Source organism: Lissotriton helveticus, chromosome 4_1 (genome assembly GCF_964261635.1).
Source record: "Lissotriton helveticus chromosome 4_1, aLisHel1.1, whole genome shotgun sequence".
NCBI lineage: Eukaryota > Metazoa > Chordata > Amphibia > Caudata > Salamandridae > Lissotriton > Lissotriton helveticus.
This window is the reverse complement of record NC_136063.1, coordinates 586,742,978-586,761,966: the sequence shown is the minus strand read 5'-3', so window position 1 is coordinate 586,761,966 and position 18,989 is coordinate 586,742,978. Positions and strand designations below refer to the sequence as shown.

Here is an 18,989-nt window from a genome sequence, read left to right as displayed (position 1 = left end):
AAGGGTGGGAGTAGTGTGGGTAGTGTAGTAGTGTGATAGTGTTTTTGGGTTGGAGTAGTGTAGGGGTGGGAGTAGTTTGTTGTGTAGGTGTAGGGATAGGGATGTAACTTACCTTGCATACTTTTACCATAAGTATAGCTTTACCACGCATGCCTTTGCATTGTAATGGCATGCGTGGTAAAAGCATACTCTTGGTAAAAGTATGCGATGTCATTGACATCACGTTGTAATGGTATGCGTGGTATTAGAATGCCATACATCCAAATAGAAGAGTATAAGGAATAGAAGACACATGCTGCATGAAACTGGACATGTCTCTATGCTAGATAAGGCTGTGCACAGTGTTGACTTAATGCACGGTGTGGCCTATTGTTTATGCTGTGCCAAGTCTTCATACCTACCACACCAACCTCACTGCTTTGGCACATTACCAAAGTATCTCAACCCGGGGGTAACATTTTGGTGGCCATAGCTGTTTCAGAGATATTTTTGTAGTTGTCGATAACTTTCAAAATAACCAGTCTGCATAGCACGCTGCTCATGGTATTGGGCAATGTGGAGTGGGATCTGTGGATAAGAGGAAACCGCCTTAACCGCAATTCCGGAACCATGGCGTTTTTTTATAACAATGCCTTGGCAAAAAATTAGTCTCAACAACAAAAGTTTTTACAATGATTTTTGTAACCATGAATTTGCCTAAGGACTTTACAATGAAAATGTATTTCACAGGTAAGAGTATTATGTTTGTGTGTGTGTGTACATATATATATATATATATATATATATATATATATATATATATATATATATATATATATATATATATATATATATATATATATATATAGGATTATTTCTCTATGGGATATTTGAAAATTATATGTCTAATAACTTTGGCGTTTGTGGACGGAATTGGCTGAAATTTTCAGGAAAATTGCACATTTTGTTTGGGGGGGTTTCGTCAAGGGGGGCCTAGAAAAAAGGGGGGTCCCAAAACGCGTTTTTCCCATGCAATTTTCCAAAGGGCGGTTGGACTCACTTTTAGCTCGAACGGCTGAATGGATTTCCACGAAACTTGGCAAAATTGTAGATATTGTTTGCCCGATGTGCCTTTGCTAGGTTTCAATATATGTGCTCCAGTGGATTTTGATAAATTAACGTTAAAAAAAATATATATATCTGTAACAGCGCTCCGGTTAGCGCTCCGGTTCGCGTACCTGACGCGTAACGGAACTTCGCGAAGCGAAGCTGATTGGCTCTCCGGTGTCTGTCAACATTCTAAACAGTCCGGAGCGGCCGCCATCTTGTCTCTCGGTAGGATCGAGAGACAAGAGGAGGCCAAAACAAAGGGGGAAATGACCATAAGGGGGCATAGTAGATCCTCCCTGACCCCCTAGGTTTGATGTGGAGGCTTTAAAAGGGCCCCGCGGGGCAAAAAAAAAAAATCAGTTTTTTTGCGTGGGGAGCGCCCGGTACGCGCACCGGGAAGCGGTCCGGGGAGCGAACTATGAGGAAAAAAGAATGATAGACTTTTCAAATATTGTATGTTTATTGATTGTTCGTTTTGTTGTTTTTTTTTCGTTTTTTTATTTAAGTAGCAATATGTAGGTACCAATGCAGAGTCAAAAAATTAATATACACTATCTCCTTTGTAGATATCTTGCATGTTGTTTCAGAAGTTATTGTGGAATATGGAATTCATACCATAGTGTGTCAGGAAAGCAGAAACAATATGGAGGCAGGAGATGATAAAGAGATGTTAAATACACATTGGAGATAATATAGTTGGAGAAGGAAGTAACTATGAGCAAAATTACTATGTAACATAAAAAAGTTGCACAGTATACTATAAGTCTGAATTTACATTATAATCAATTTGGTACTAGTTTATGAATTGCATATAAAAATGATTAAAGTCTCGAACAATTTTTGATTATTAAATATAAATTTATTTTTGTGATTGTTTTTCAAAATTTAATAGAACGTCTAACGTTTGACTGTCCGAAATGTCGTCATTTTCAGTGAACATAACTTCCAACATTTGAGTGTCCGAAATGTCCTTATTTTGAGTGAACATAACTTGCAACATTTGAGTGTCTGAAATGTCCTCATTTTGAAGGAGGAAATCTACAGATTGTACACATTGTAATAGTTCATGGTCCCGTGATTCATCCATGAATTCAATGTCATTTGGTTCAATGTTTTCTTGATTGGTCTCTGCAAGGACAATTTCAAATGACACTTTTTGTTCTCCTTCCATTTTGCCTGAAATTTGCATAAAAAATATATATATATCAGTAGAGATAGGGCACTGTTGGGATTAATTTTAGATAGGTAGTTTTTAACAGTGAATTTATGTTTGGGCAGTGTATGGTATCAGACTGGAAGTAGAAATATAAAAAAGTGTATGTGATGAAACCTAAGTAAATTCATAATTATACAAGACAAGCCTAAATCCATCCATAACTATAACAGAGAAGTCTATCTAAATCTATAACTATTACAGAGGGATAGTATATAACTATCAGAAAAAGTTTTCCATATTAACTTAAAGTGCACAATATACTTCAGTTTTCAAAATAACATCTTACCTTTTAAAAACAAGTTTAAGTTGTCAGTGAAAATGCTCTTGCAATGTACTTCAGGAAGTAGTAGTCAAAATGGCTGTGTTTCCCTCTCTTTCTTTATATATATTCAGGTACATAAGCAATCAAATGTCAGGTAAAAAAAGTAGAAAATGAAAGTAACATTTTAATTGGTTGTCAATTCCAACACTTCAGATGTGTTTTGTGAAGTAATTTACCTCAGGGTATTTAGAGAAGTCTACAGGCTAAATGGCTAAATGGAATTCCAACCAAATTTGTGAAAATGGTAGGGATTGGTATGTAGTATGAGCTAATCTATATTTGGTGAAAGTGTCTCCAGTGGGTTTTCTGTGAATTACTTTCCCACCTTTTTTAATCGAGCGCTTCCCGGTGCGCGCCCCGGTACGCGAACCGGCAGCGTTACGGGAGTCCTCCATTTTGTGTTTCGGTAGAATTGAGATACAAGATGGAGGGCAAATAATGTTCAGAATGGGTAGAAGGGGGCACGTTAGACGTATCCTGACCCCCTAGGTTTTCTGAGGGTGGCTGAGGAGGCCCATATGTGCGAAAAAATAACATTTTTCTTCAAATTTACCGCGGTTAGCGTCCGGTGCGCGTACCGGGTAGCGCTCCGGAAAGCGTAAATTGTGAAAATTAGTAAAAAAAATGTTACATTTAAAATTTGTTTATAGTGATCATAGTTAGGGTAGCTCTGAGAAGAGCTTTTGGGTCTGTGGTAGATTTAGGTACTTATAAGTAGGTACCAATACATAGTTTTAAATTCAGGATGAAAATTATGTTCCCCTCATCTGAGAAGTGAACTCCATCTCCTCTGTAGATATCTTGCATGTAGTAACGCAAGTTATTGTTGTACATGGAGGCCATTCCATGGTCTCTCATGTAAGCTGAAACAGACTTATTTACATGCTTCCTCGATTTCTCAATTTGTGGACAAAATTGGTTCGACCACCTCCATTTCTGTCTTTGGCATATATTTGAATATACCAAGGCAGTTTGAGGAAAAAGTGCCATCAATTGGTCAAAGGTGTCCTTTAAAAGCATTTCCAGACCTACCCCAGTCAAAGTGCCCAAGTCATTTCCTCCACAGTGCACAATTAACAGGTCAGGTTTTGGCAAATGCAAAAAGGTTTTCACCAATGGTATCAATTGGTGACATCTTAATCCTCTGTGGCCAATCCACTTGATTTCCACATTTTGTAAATTGAGGTTGTGTAAATTTCTGTTATCAGCATACCTTTGAGCCCAGTGGATGTAACTATGTCCAACAATCCAGACAGAAAACATGGTGAGAGGAGGTTCTGCTGCAGTCAGATGAAGTGTGGGTATGAAATGGCAGTTGAAACAGTAGGAGTTTGTAATGAAAAAAATGTGGAGTTTGTGTGCTAATGATTCAGTAGTAGTGATTGGTGGATTTTGATTGCTGAAAACAGAAAGTTAGGGTGCATGGATGAGTTCTAAGAAAGATGTAATTTGAATGGTCAAGAAAAAATCATTTTATGAAAGATTGCACTGGATACACAGGTGTACTGAGAGTTCAGAGTTCAATTGAAACATTGTTGTGTGAAGTTGTAAACATGAGAGGTCTTTCAGGAGGTGGTTGCTATGGAAAAAAGGCAGAAAGGGCAGGGGGGGGAAGGGTGTTGATTTGAAAAAAGTGAGGGAAGAGTTTTGATTGGGTGACATGAGAGATATGTGTGATGAATTACAGCATTTCTGTGCCATTGTTGGTTGCAGCCTCTGGAGTGCATACCTTTTGCTCTGCTAAAGAAAAATTGGTGTGTGTCTGAGCCTGTTTTGAAACTCAAAAAGTATTTGCTAAGGTGAGAAAAGATTCATTTAATTTAGATAGAGAATAGTATGCTTTAGGGAGAAAATTATGAAGAAAGTTCTGTATTTAAAATGTTGCTTTGTGTCAAGTGTTTTACAAATAGATTTTGTTTCTTTGAGTTACATAGCCATGTTAAAAGTGACGCAAAAATGGTGCAAGGGCCTTAAAAATACGCTTTCATGTGTGTTAGGGCATTTTAAGTCACTTCCCCATGAATGTGGGTAAATAATTGCTTTAATTGATGTGTTTAAAAACGTTTTTTGAAATCAATCAGGTTTCTTGATATGTACTGCTAGAGTTTCATAGGTTGCTTGGGGCATATTTACAAGGCCTTTGAGTCACTTTGATGTTATTTTCCCCATTTTAATTTAGGTCATTTCCCCGTGGTGCAAGGTCCTTGTAAATACGCCCCCATGTGTGCTTGGCAAATTTAGATTTTGTTTCTTTGAGTTACATAGCCATGTTAAAAGTGACGCAAAAATGGTGCAAGGGCCTTAAAAATACGCTTTCATGTGTGTTAGGGCATTTTAAGTCACTTCCCCATGAATGTGCTTGAATAATTGCTTTACTTGATGTGTTTAAAAACGTTTTTTGAAGTCAATTAGGTTTCTTGATATGTACTGCTAGAGTTTCATAGGCTGCTTGGGGCATATTTAGAAGGACTTTGAGTCACTTTGATGTTATTTTTCCCATTTTAATTTAAGACATTTCCCCGTGGTGCAAGGTCCTTGTAAATACGCCCCCATGTGTGCTTGGCAAATTTAGATTTAGTTTCTTTGAGTTACATAGCCATGTTAAGTGATGCAAAAATGGTGCAAGGGCCTTGTAAATACGCCCCCATGTGCGCTTGGCTAATTTAAGTACTGACAGGGTGTGCTTCTACATAGGACCGGTGTTGTGTTTTCAAATTATGACCAGAAAATCGTTTAAAAAAAAAAAAAAAAAAAAAAGCTTTTCACATTTATGAGAAGGTCATATTGGTGTCTGCTTCTTTAAATAAATATTTCACTTTCCACCATGAATATGTGAGAATAATTTTCCTTGTTTGCTGGTTTAAAAACACGTTTCTCGAAGTCATTAAGGTTTCACAATATGTTCTGCAAGAGTTTCATAGTCACTATGATGATAATGATATACATTTAGAACTGTGTAGGAGGCATGGAGAAACTGAGGCTTCTGTAAGTGTCAAGGGAGGTGAGTAATGTACATTGCTCTGTTGCATACAGTCCTCATCTTCTGCGTACTCTTGGATATGCTAGACTACATCTGCACAATGGGAAAACTAAGCTGAGGAAACAAAGGTGATGTGATTGTGAATTGAGCATAAATATTTGCACGTTTTTCAATTACATCACCTGTGTTTCCTAACATTAGGAATCACATTGTGCAGATGAGGTTTAGGCCTGTCCAGGGAGATAGAGGAGGTCTGGCCTTTGTTCAAGAGTGCAGTGGACATGACTCACTTCATTGGTAGGCCTGCACATGTATTATCTCCTCTGTACTCTTCAATAAGCCTAAATTTCATCTGCAACCCTGAGTAGGCCTCACCTCAAACAAACCTCTGGATAGGCCACACCTTATCGTCATCTTGAATCAATCATTTAAAATGTTAGGGGCAGATTTATGATGGCCGTGCACCTCTTTTATGCCGCTGTTGCGTCACTTTTGTGACGCAGCAGTGATGCAAAAGATGCACCATGTTGCAAGATAGGCCTCACTTCATCTGCAACAAGATACTGTCAGTTTAAACTGTAAACATTTAGGACTGTGCAGGGGGCATGGAGAAGCTGAATCTTCTGTAAGTGTCAAAATTGTTGCATACAGTGCTCACCTTCTGCATACTCTTTGATATGCTAGACTACATCTGCATAATGAGATACTTAAGCAAAGGAAACACAGGTGATGTGATTGTGAAATGAGCCAAAAAAATTGCACGTTTTTCAATTACATCACCTGTGTTTCCTAACATTACGAATCACATTGTGCAGATGAGGTTTAGGCCTGTCCAGGGAGACAGAGGAGGTCTGGCCTTTGTTCAAGAGTGCAGTGAACATGACTCACTTCATTGGTAGGCCTGCACATGTATTATCTCCTCTGTACTCTTCAACAAGCCTAAATTTCATCTGCAACCCTGAGTAGGCCTCACCTCAAACAAACCTCTGGATAGGCCACACCTTATCGTCATCCTGAATCAATCATTTAAAATGTTAGGGGCAGATTTATGATGACCGTGCGCCTCTTTTGCGTCGCTGTGCGTCACTTTTGTGACGCAGCGGCGGCGCAAAAGATGCGCTATGTTGCGACATATTTACAACTTGATGCATCTAGGCAGATGTGTCATGCTGTAAAGTCCTGTGCCACATGAAACCTGCATCAGGTTTCATGTGGGCGTTTTGTTGAAGGGTGGGCAGTCATTTGCATGAAAGCCCTGTAAAACTAACACAGTAAAATTAAGAAGATTTCACTGAGTCAGCTTTATGGCATTGCTGAATCAAATCCTTACGCCTGTTTGAAACGGGCATAAGGAGTGATGCACCATGCAATGTGTGGCTTGCCCCTGTGCATTGCAGTAGATATGTCGCGCTTATGACATGATTCCTGCAATGCGCTGCTTTTGTGGCACAGATGCGTGACGCATCTGTGCTGTTTTTGCTCAATGGTGCTCCGCATTGTAAATGCGGCACATCATGGGTGGCAGAGCAGTGGCGCACGTTAACTGGTGCATCCCTGGGGATGCGCCAGGTAACATAAATCTGCCCCTTTACATTTAAGTATGAGCAGGGGACACAGAGTTGGTGAGGCTTATCCAAGGTTAAGAAGAGATGAGTCCTGTTCACTGAAAACTTGGACATAGGCCTCACCTCCTCAGCATCGCTGGACATGGTTAAATAATATCTGCAAAATGTTACTCTTGTTAAACAATTTTACTATTATAGTCTCTGAGATTTGTCTCTTACTCTGCAACATCTCATTGTTGTTCTCTTTCTTTAAAGATAACAACATCAAGCATGAGTGATAATGAGCAATCCGTTGATCTCGATCTTATCATTGAACTTGTTATTGAAACGTCAGTGGAAGTAGATCCCTTGGATGATTTATATCCTGTGGATGATGAAGAATATGATGAGGATGCTGATTTGTCAGAATTGTATGACATAGGGTGGGCAGCTGACCTGCTCGAGTCTATTAACCTATAAAGACTTTTAGAAATAAATTTAAGATACTCGAAATGAAAAGTAACCATGTAAACCATTTCATTTAAAATTAAATACAACTTCAAAAACAGCTTGTGTGAAGTGTCTTTAATAAAATAGTGAAATATGCTAATAAAATTAGTTCAGATTCACATATAAAAGAGCACAGGTCAAATGTAGAAGCATTCCATTTCTTTGCTACTATTTGTGAGTTTTAAATTTGACAATGCACTAAAAATTATTGTATGTAGAATTGACAACTAGTATGTTAATTTTTTGAAGACTGTTATTGATTTACTGTTTGGTAATAGTGGTTAATAACATTTTCTATTATATTTTACCACAGATTCAACTGCAGATCATTTCAAAACTACACTATGCCATCGAAGCAAAGAAGCCGAAAGGCTACAAAACGTCAGACAGCAGCTTACTACATGCTTGCAGCAGTCCTCTACAAAAAAAACTTGTCAAGTCACCAAAAAAGCTCCGGATAAGAGAACGAAATCTTTCCTAAGAAACATTTCCAGAAAAAAAAGTATCACTACAGAACATGTTTTAGTCCAGAAAAAGAGAACCAATTTAAACGGAAAGGAAAGGCCACTCAAAAATGTTACTGCTAGAGCAGGAGATAACTCTGTGCATGGTAGTAGAAGGAAAAATCAGTTTAGGGACATTCGTAGACGAATGTTCCGCAACAGGATAATTGGCAATTTGTTAAAAAATATTAAGAAAGGTCAACAAAGTGGCTTTTTATAAGAGAAAGAGAAACATTGAGAAAATTATTGATCAGGCATTCGAAATTAAGCAAAAGTTATTTATTTTGATAATCAATAGAATTAGGAAACTAAACAAGGTAATTTATGATTTCAAAACAAATAGTAGATGGAAGAGAACAGTTAATCGTAGTCATTTTTGTGAAGTTTTTTCAGGAGAATGGATGCATAGTTCAAGTTGTGAGGCATTTTTTAATGAGGAGAGTTATTTCCAGGATAATGATTTGGTGCATGCAGTTGACACCAGTGGTCGAGCATATGAGGTGAAAGATGGTTGTCCGGTTGAAAAAGAAAAACTTGTGTCAACAGAGGCAGAAGAGGTGTTAGGTAATGAGGTTTTAGGAAGACGTCCTAAGGGACCAGTGTACACCTGGAAGTGTAGTAGTATTTGCAGTGTGCGACAGGATTCCATCAATTTGCTTTGTGATTTTGTACGGACATTTAATAGGAAAAGTTTAAAACAGAAAATGAAATTGTTGCAAGAATTTGATCCTTGCAGAGTGAGAGAAGTGACAGGTTTGCATGGTCATTCACTGGCTTGTCTTTCTAGGAGAGTATTCCAGAGTGTTTTTCATCATTTCAGGATGCTAGCAGTGCATCATAATAAAGTGAGGAAATTAGTTAGAATGTTGTATTATGCTAAGAGTCCAGCAATTATGCTTAAACAATTATGCACTGCTCTTTTGCATGGTTCTGAAGTAGATGTGAAGAATATTTGTGAAGAAATTGAGTTTTGTTACTTTACAAGTAAAGAGAAGAATGTTGAAATTGACCCAGAAGAAAAAGGTAATGTGGAAGAGAGTGTACAGGTTTCCAGTACAGATAAATTTCAGAAGGAAATTGCCACGTTTCAGGTGAAATCAAGTGAGAGGCCTAGTTTCACTTGTGTGTGTTGTCGACGCACTTATTATAAGAATCAGACTAAGTTAGTGGATTTATATGCAAAAAGTGAAAGGGAAAATAATAGTGAATGGAAGGATTTCGCAACATACTTGATGGTAGAAAATTGTTTTGATTTGGGATCGGATCAACGTGTGTGTACTTATTGTTGTAACAAATTAAATCAAAACCAGATGCCTGCTAGAGCGGTTCATAATAATCTGGAATTGGTTGAGATTCCTTCTGAATTGAAGGATTTAAATACTTATGCATCTATTTTGATTCAAAGTGTTCATCCCTTTCAGGCTATTGTACGAATGGAGCCAAAGACAGGGAAATTGCCTCCATCAGATTTACAGAGAGGATTAAAGGGAAGAGTTGTTTATTTGCCTCTAGATTTGAAGAAAAACATTATTACAATTGGAGTAGAGAAAGTGGAAGAGGAACCTCTGGTTATCTTAGTTAATGGGGTTCCGACAAAGAGTAAGAAAATCTGGCAAGATTTAGTGGATGTTAGGAAAGTCAAAAAGGCAACATTGTATTTGAAGAAAAACAATAAGTACTACAAGAATGTATATGTTGCAGAAGAGGAAGTAAGTGAAGAAGAGGATAGCGATTTGTGTGCTGGTCAAATTGAGAAAGTAGAAGCCTCTAAAAATGAAGAAATATATGAACATTATAGTGTTCATCCTTTGCATTCCAAGGAAGTCATGGGGAATGCTATTGAGTTGTTTCAAATGAAACAAGCCAAAGGGAGTCCCATTAATGTTTGGGAGGAAAGTTTGGAAGCTCGGTGTTTCTCACAACTATTTCCAACAGGTCAAGGAGGAAGATATGATGAGCGACCTGATCAAATTCCTGCTTCTGAATACCGGACTTTACGATTGTATGCAGAAGATCCTAGGTTTCGTCAATGCATTCCCTATTTGTTTCATCTACTGTTTGAAAGCGATCTGTCTGGACTGTCATATGCAGTGAACCACATCTTGAAAAGTGGTGTACAGATGCAAAATATCTCGGCAAGGGACTTTATGGATAAAGTCAATGTGCAAGACAGTATTTTGGATTCTCACCTGATTAATCTCATGGCGTGTCAGCGTGGTACTAATGAGTACTGGTACCGTTGTCATGGTGATTTAAAATGTATGCTCAGGAACTTAGGAACTCCCACATGGTTCCTCACTCTCAGCTGTGCCGAGTATGGCTGGGAAGACTTACTTGAATTTCTACGAGAGGCAAATGGAAACATTGAAAATATCGAATTCAAGACACCCGGAGAACTGTGCTCTTTGGATCCAGTGAATGTATGCAGGTACTTCAATCATAGATTTGAAGCTATGATGTCTTTCATCATGAACAAGAAAAATCCACCTCTTAGAGAGGTGTTGGATTTCTTCTGGAGAAAGGAGTACCAAGCAAGAGGTGCTCCTCATATACATATGCTGCTATGGATCAAAGATGCACCCAAATTTGGAACAGATCCGGATGACTTAGTGATGAGTTTCATAGAACAGTATTCTACATGTGCTGTTCCAAAGACAAAGGAAGACAAAAGCCTAAGAGAACAAGTTTTACGCTTCCAAAGCCATCGTTGTGGAAAGTACTGTCATCGTAAATTCAGAAACAAGGACAAGTATTACACAAAATGTCGTTTCGCCTTTCCACGACCGGTGATTTCCAAAGGAAGACTGAACAGTTTGATGTCTTCGCTGCGACATAATGTGACGAGGAAATCACCCAAAAATACATACAATTTGAAAAGAAACGAAGAGTCCAAGTACATCAACGACTACAACCCAGTGATTTTGTCCATGTGGAATGCTAACATGGATATACAGTTTGTGGCTGATAACTGTATGGCTGTGGCTCGGTATGTGACATCTTACATAACAAAAAAAGAAAAGACAGAATTGAAGGATATGTGGGAGGACATTTCCCATGAAAAGAGCCTCAGTAAGAAGTTGTACAGTTTCAGTCTGAAGATGTTGTCGCATCGAGAAATTGGAGCTTACGAATGTTCTGACCGGTTGTCTTCAGCAAGTCTCTATGCCAAATCCAGGAGTATCATTTGGGCGAGTCTTGGTCTTGCTGCAACACGTAATCGAGTTCTGAAACCTGTACGGGAAATTGAGTATTTGGCGGAAAAGGAGCCAAACAGTACAGATATTTTGAAGACCAACATGTTGGATACATATTATCCAAATAGAAGCAGTCACCTCGAGAATGTTTGTCTGTATGAGGTTCTACAAAATTACATATTCAAGAGGAACTTCAAAGAAGATATTGATAAAGGAGTGTATGCTGTAATTGGAAGTGAGGGATGTCTGGTCAAGCAAAGAAAATGCCAATTGGTAAACCATCGAAAATTGAGCGGCGAATCTCCTGAAAGAAAAGAGTTTTTCTATTTAGCTCTTTTGCAACTTTTCAAGCCTTGGCGAGCAGAAGAGGAACTGCTTGGAGATTTCCTCTGTTACGAAGACTCTTTCAATGCCGCCAAGGAGACCATAGAATGTCCTGTTTTTCCCAAATATCTAGAAATGTTGAATGCGGAAATCGAGCAGGAAGCAACGATTGCAGCCGAGATTGCTAGAGACAGTTCTCAGGACAGTCAGAGTTCTGTTTCATTGAGTCAGGATCCACTAGGAGGACCAGTTATCGAAAATGAAGCTGCCACTGCCATGATTGAAGTGGAAAGAGCCATGGCACATGCTCAGGAAGATGCGGTTAACTAAGAAGACTTGGAAAGACAACTCAACGTTGAGCAGAGGAAAATATATGACGAAGTTACCAACCAAATTGATCATGGATTAAGTCATGAGAAGAAAGAGTGCTCATGTACGTCGTTAAAGCCTGTCCGACTGTACGTGAGTGGAGAAGCGGGAACTAGAAAAAGTTTCCTCATTAAAGCAATTTCATGTTATTTGCAGAAAAGGACTGAGTCATCGCTGTCTTGTGTTGTCACCGCTCCAACTGGACTGGCAGCACATAACATTAAAGGTATTACTTTGCATCGTCTACTGATGCTGCCAGTGGAGCATGATAACAAATTACAATACCACAAGTTATCTGGAGATGCTTGTTGTGAAGTTTCCAGAGTCTTGAGGAAAATGAAACGTCTTATCATTGACGAAGTAAGCATGGTTTCCAATGTCATGCTTGCCTTTGTGCATTTGAGAATGCAAGAAGTTCTCAAAACAGAGTATGATGTGTTATTTGGTGGCAAACACATCATTGTTTTCGGTGATCTTCTGCAGCTGACACCAGTGAAAGGACAACCTGTGTTCAAAATGCTCACGCATGAAGATACCAGGAAGTGCCTAGGGAGCATTGGCAACGTTAATATATGGTTAAACTTCAATTATGCTGAACTGCGTGAAAATATGCGTCAAGCGAAGGATGAAGATTATAAGAATATTCTACAAGATGTTAGAATCGGAAAAGTGACCGAGCATGGGAAAGAAGCTTTACATGCACGATTACTGTCAAATTTGTATCCAGAAGAAGACGTTGTGCCTGAGAATATTTTTCGGAAAATTACTGAGAAGAAATCTGGAATATGTTTGATGCCAACTCTTGCAGAATGTGCCATCTTCAACAACAAAATGTTGAATTTAGAAAACCAAGAGACTGGAAGCTATTGACAGAATAGAGCATATGGGAGCAACAATTATTTTGTCTGAGAATTTGAAATCAAAATTGGATTAATTAGAGAAGACTATATCTAAAACTGCTGGTTTTGAAAAGACTCTGAATGTGTGTTTAAATTGCCGTATAATTTTAAGAAGGAATTTACATGTTGAAAGAGGTCTGGTAAATGGATCAATGGGTAATGTTGTTGATTTTGAGAAATACAGAAATAGAAATGGAATTGAATTTTTAAAAATTAAATTTGATGGCATTGAGGAAGTACAGCTAATTGGTCGTTGCTCTGCTAGGTTTTTGCTTGTAAAAGACTTATATGTTCGCCGTAAGCAGTTTCCTGTTTGCTTGGCATATGCGGTGACAATCCATAAATTGCAATGTTTAAGTGTAGACAGTGCATTGGTGAATATTGGCAGTTCTGTGTTCAAGGAGGGTATGGCATATGTGGCATTGTCACGAGTCAGAACTTTATCGGGATTGTACTTGATTGAGTGTGATATCACAAACATTTGTGCGGATCTAGATTGTGTTAAGGAATACACTAGGTTAAGAAGAGAGTATGCGCCACATTTGCCTCAATATCCTTTGTTTGAGAAACGTGTGGTAGGCCGGAAACGAAGAAATGTGACCAATAGTAGGGAGGTTGTAGCAAAAAGACAAAAAGTCGATGAACCCAAAATTAAAAGCAGAAAAAAAATGGATTCTGTTGAAGATGTTGTTGGTTTTCAATTTGAAAATAGTTCTGGTGTCAACTGCTATGCTAACGTAGTGGTTAATGTTGTCTTTTCTCTAGAAACTTTAAAAGAAGAGATTGTGGTCAATTCGGATCAAAGATTTTGCAGTTTGTTGAATTCTGTGTTAGAGAAATGTAGCACTGATAGAACAAAAATAGAAAGTGTGTCTGAAGTTCGAAATCTGTTAGACAAATGTTCAGGTCAAACGCAATTCTCTCAAAATATTCAGCAAGATTGTCAGGAGTTTTTAATGTATATGCTTGATGTATTGCAAGATGAAGGTGTAGATGTAGATCATCTGTTTGGCCTTTCTTATCAATGGCAGCATGACTGCGAGAACTGTAGGGTATCAAGTACTACTAGTGTAGACTCAGAAAGATTTATATATTTAACTTTGCCAGACAGTAAATCAGTGTCCTTTAATAAGCTAGTAAAAGCAGCCGATCACAACATGGAGTGTAGCCAATGTAAGTCTGCAATGTTGTCCACATTATTTATACGAACATATGGCCAGTATGTCATTTTAATGTTCCAACGATGTAGGCCTGATGGAACAAAATTGACAACTTTAATTACAAATTTCGTGGCTTCGCAGTTGTCAATATCAGGAAGGACTTTTGTAACTGCAGCAATTATATATCATGACGGTCCTTCAACAACATCAGGACATTACACAGCTTATTTGAAGTCTAGAAACGGCTGGTCATTCTGCAATGATTCTGTTTTAACTTTAAAAAAAAAATTGCATTTTGACCTTAAAAATTCTTACCTGGTGTTTTTACAACCAAAATTTTAGGGAAAGAATCTCGGGATTTGCTCTGAGGAATTTCAAGAGGTTCTAATGGCTCCTACACTATTTGGCCTTGAGGATAAGTGTAGTACAGAGTAAAAAGTTATTTTTGAGTTTTAAGTAGTTCCTGAAAAAAAGAAGGTTTTCTTACAGAAAGTGGTGGGCATGGATTAGTTAAAGGACAACAGAGTATTTCCCAAAGCAAACGGTGTTCTTACCATAAGACTTGACGTCATGGAAAAATAACTGCACTTTGAATGAGTTCAGAAAAACTGTTTCTTTTAATAAGCTAATTCAAGCAGCCAATCAAAACATGGAGTAGAGGTAATGTAAGTCTGCAATGCTGTCCACATTTTTTGAACAAACTTTTGGTTATAATGTCATTTAAAAATTCCAACTATATAAACCTGATGAAAGTAAGTTTTCAACTTTAATTACAAATGTTGTGGCTACACAGTCGTTGATTTTAGGAAGAACATTTCTAACTGCAGCCATTATATGACATGATGATCCTTTGACAACATCCACTTATTACACACCTTATTGAAAATGTAAAAAAAAGCTGATGTTTCGGAAATGATTCACATTTGACTATGAAACAATGTTGCCTTTTGACTTAAAAATATTCTTACTTTCTGTTTTTAGAAGAAAGAATTTTGGGTAGGTAACTGGCCTATAATGATTCTAGGAGTTGATATAATTTTATGTACTGTTTTAAATTGCTTTGTGATTAAAAGTGATGTAGAGAATTAAATAATTGTAGTAGTCATAGAGGTAGTGTAAGTCTGCCTCATAGTAAGCAGTATCAGTGTCATAGGAAATGTGGAACATGAGTGAGCAAGAAGGGTAAAATATTACTAGTACAGGATTGTGAAAGTGATCTTGAACGTTTTCTTTCTGAAAGTTGCGGAAAAAAAAAATGACGGGATTTGCTTAGAAGAATTCCAAGAGTTATAAATGGCTCTTACACGATTTGGCCTTGAGGAGAAGTGTGGTAGAGAGCGAGAAGTCATTTATTGTATGTAACATATTTGTCAAAACGATGGAGCTTTTCTTTCAGAAAGTGGCGGGCTGAAAATAATAACAGCACAACCGAGTGTAAGCTGTTCATAGGACATCCTTCGACGTCATGGAAAGTAAGTTACTTTTAAGGAGTTCTGATTTCTGATCGGTTATGTTATATGGGTTTTTTAAACACAATCATTTTGATTGTGTTTTTTTTCCCCGCTGTTATATGATGAATACCTTCAAGTCACTGTTTTTAGTGAAATTTGATATATTCTGAGAACAGCAAAAATAAACCATTTAACATGTATAATTAATTCTGTACTTTGTATAGTGAATTTTAATTTGTACTCGTCTTATCTCATGCTCACTCATCTGTTACTACCTTCTATCAATCCTCCTTACATACTCACATTGCCTTTTGTTTTATTCTCTTTCACCCTTGCTCTCTAACTCCACTTATCTTTCAACCTATGTTTCCCTAATCCAACTCTGTTTTTTTCTTTTCTCCCTTGCACCATTTTCCAGCTTTTAGACCTTCTGATTCGCTTGTCTTTTCCATCTTTCCTCCCTTTGTTTTCTAAATTAAATATTTTTGGGTTCTCCTTTTTTGGTGCAATCAGTTATTATAACTCACCCTCACTCATTTATCTTTCTTTGTTGCCTCACTCAGTCTGTATCTGACACTCTTTCCTTCACTTCCTCTGTCTCCTCTCTCCCTCACTCTCTTTTCCTTATTCACCCTTTCCTTATATAGTTTACCTTACTCACTTTCTTTTAGTAGCTTACACAACTTCAATTTAGTTTTCTCTTCTATCCTTCTTTTCTGTCACTGAAAGTATCTTCCTTTTTTTCTCTTAGTAATTTACTCTATTACAATTTCTTTTTGTCTCTGACTGTCTATCACCGTTTCTTTCTCTTTTTTTTCTGCATGTTTATCTCTAACTTTATTTCTTTGTAAAATTGGATGATTGTCAATCTTTTCCCTTGTCTTTTCTAATTTTTAAATACATGTTTTAATATTTTTCAAATTTTTGTTCTTTCTTTCACAGATTGAAAGTATAAAAATAACAAGTGACTAAGTTAACGACAATTATAAGGTAAGTGTTTTGTACTCTTTTCGTTACATTTCTATCACATTTAACTTCTATTAGTTCCACTGCTTCATTTGTTTAACCCTCAGTTTCCTGCCTTTGCTACTTCCCACATTCCTTTTTCTATTACTTACTTACTCTACTCCTTCCACTCCTTTTCTCAGTCCCTCTGTTCTCATAGTTCCTTACTCCTGTTCACTCACTCCGTCTCTATTACTCTCACTATCTCTGACTCATCACTCTTTCACTACTTGTTCATTATGCTTTCTCCCTGTAGTTCAAGCACACTAAGGGGCATATTATCAACACAGGCGATAAAATTATCGCTGCTTTTATCGGCAGAAAAATGCCGCAAAAGCGGCTTTAGCGGCAGTTTTCTGCCGCAAAAGCGGCTTTAGCGGCAGTTTTCTGCCGATAAAAGCAGCAATCATTTTATCGCCTGTGTTGATAATATGCCCCTATGTTATTTACATTTCTTTGCTGTTTCAATCATTCCTTTTCTGTCACTTCTTCTTTTCTGCTTTCTGTTTTTTCTCTCTGTTATTCCACATGTTTTAACCTTAGTCACTATCATACATCTTGTTTTATTCCTATTTACTTTTGCTCACTGTTTTCTTAACACTTTCCCTCAGGATTGTTCTTTTAGTCCGGTTCTATCCCTACCTCTCATTCCACATCCTTTACTGTTTTTCTTCTTAATTTGAACATTCACTCACATTCTCTAAGAAACTTTTGTTTATTATTCTTCTACTCTCCTTTTTTTCTTTCACTTCCTTATCTATTTTGTTTTTCACAATTATACCCTCTTCCATCTTTTCTTCGGTAAATATATCTATTAAACAGTATCTCTGTGTTACTCCCTCTAGCTGTCTTTCTTTTAACATTACTCTCTGTTTCCTTCCCTTATACTTACTCTTCTTTTTAAAAAAAAAAAAAAAAAATTCTGGTTCGCTTCCGGTTCGCGTACCGGCGCGCGAACCGGGAAGCGAATCAAAACAAATAGAGGTTGCCAGAGTGCTAAACATTCTAGCAATTTTTTATAAATGGGAGGTAGTTCTGAAAAGAACTTTTTTTTATTGTTTTTGTTGTTTTATATTTTTTTTATTATTTTTGGGGGGGAACGAAAATGATTCATTATAAAGGGCTCAACAGGAGCAACAAAAAAAAAAAGATAATTTATTTTCTGGGGCGTTTTGGACAATTATGATTGTCAATAGCTACATTGATTAAATTTATGCTACTTTCCCTGTAGCAAATCAATTGGCCGCAATAAACGCACACTTGTTTCACACTCCCAAACTTCATCTGTATATTTGGGACCGTCTCCCTCGCCTCTGGTCCCGTCACTGCCTCTACATTTGATGTTCTGGCCACAGGAGGGGGGTTATCCTGCAGGTCACGTACCTGCGCAGCACTATAATTAATAGGGTGCCACCTCTCCATGTGGCGCTGCATGGTGTAATTGCCATAGCTATATTTCTTATCTGTCCCTCTGGACAGAACTTTTTTGCAGATAAGGCAAGTAACATAGCGGGCATTTACTTTTTTTTGGCCCCGGGGATATTTGAAAAATTGCCAAATTAAATTTTCCTTGACATGGGACCTCCTAGGCTCTTCAGGCAAAAACTGCCTCTCTTGCTCCTCTTCCTCTTCTTCCTCCTCTTCTTCCTCCTCCTGCTGAACGGTAACCTGAGGAGGTGGTCCTCTCTTCCTAGGAGATGGTGGTGGTGGTGGGGGTGCACCAGCTGCAGCTACAAGACTTGCCATTTCTAAGTAATCAAAAAACGTCTTCCTCTCACAAAGTTGAAAGTCAGAGTGAGGAAACAAGGAGGGGTTTTCATCATTTGGGAAAAAAAATAGTTCTAGACCAATGAAAAGTGTTATTTTTAGGTCACATGACCTAGCCTTACATCATTAGGAAACCAAAAGTGAAATGAACCAATGAAAAGTTTTATTAACAAGTCACATGACCTGTTATGCTTACTTACGCGCTCCACGCCGCGCCCCGGATCGCTTCCGGGAAGCTGCGCTTTGCGCCTCGCTTCGCGCACCGGAGCACTTCCGGGTGCGCTAACGCGGCGCGTCATATGACGCATTACGCGACAACGCGATACGTTGCGGTTACGCGACGCGTCACGATGTTTTCTAACGCGGCAGTTGCGCAAACGGGACGTTTACCGGTTCGTGGACCGAGTCGCGGCACCAAATTGAGCTAACGGGAAGCTACCCGGTTCGCGGACCGGGAGCGAAACAAAAAAAATAATACAACATTTTTTTTTATTAAAAACATATAAAATATATTTTTCGATTTAAAGAAGACTACATTTTAAAGCTTTTGATATTTGCTATTAAAAAACCATTGAAATTCACTGAAAAAACCATAGGTTATAGACCATATATAGTTAGGAATTAGCATTTACAAAACCTTGAAAATTCACTGAAAA

At 37.9% G+C, this 18,989-nt stretch overlaps 1 protein-coding gene across 2 annotated transcripts in view; it reads left to right on the top strand.

Annotated features, from left to right (window-relative positions):
• The window catches only part of ADHFE1 (alcohol dehydrogenase iron containing 1), a 388,378-nt gene that overhangs the window by 76,177 nt on the left and 293,212 nt on the right, over window positions 1-18,989 (top strand). The gene's annotated exons all lie outside the window — the stretch shown is intronic.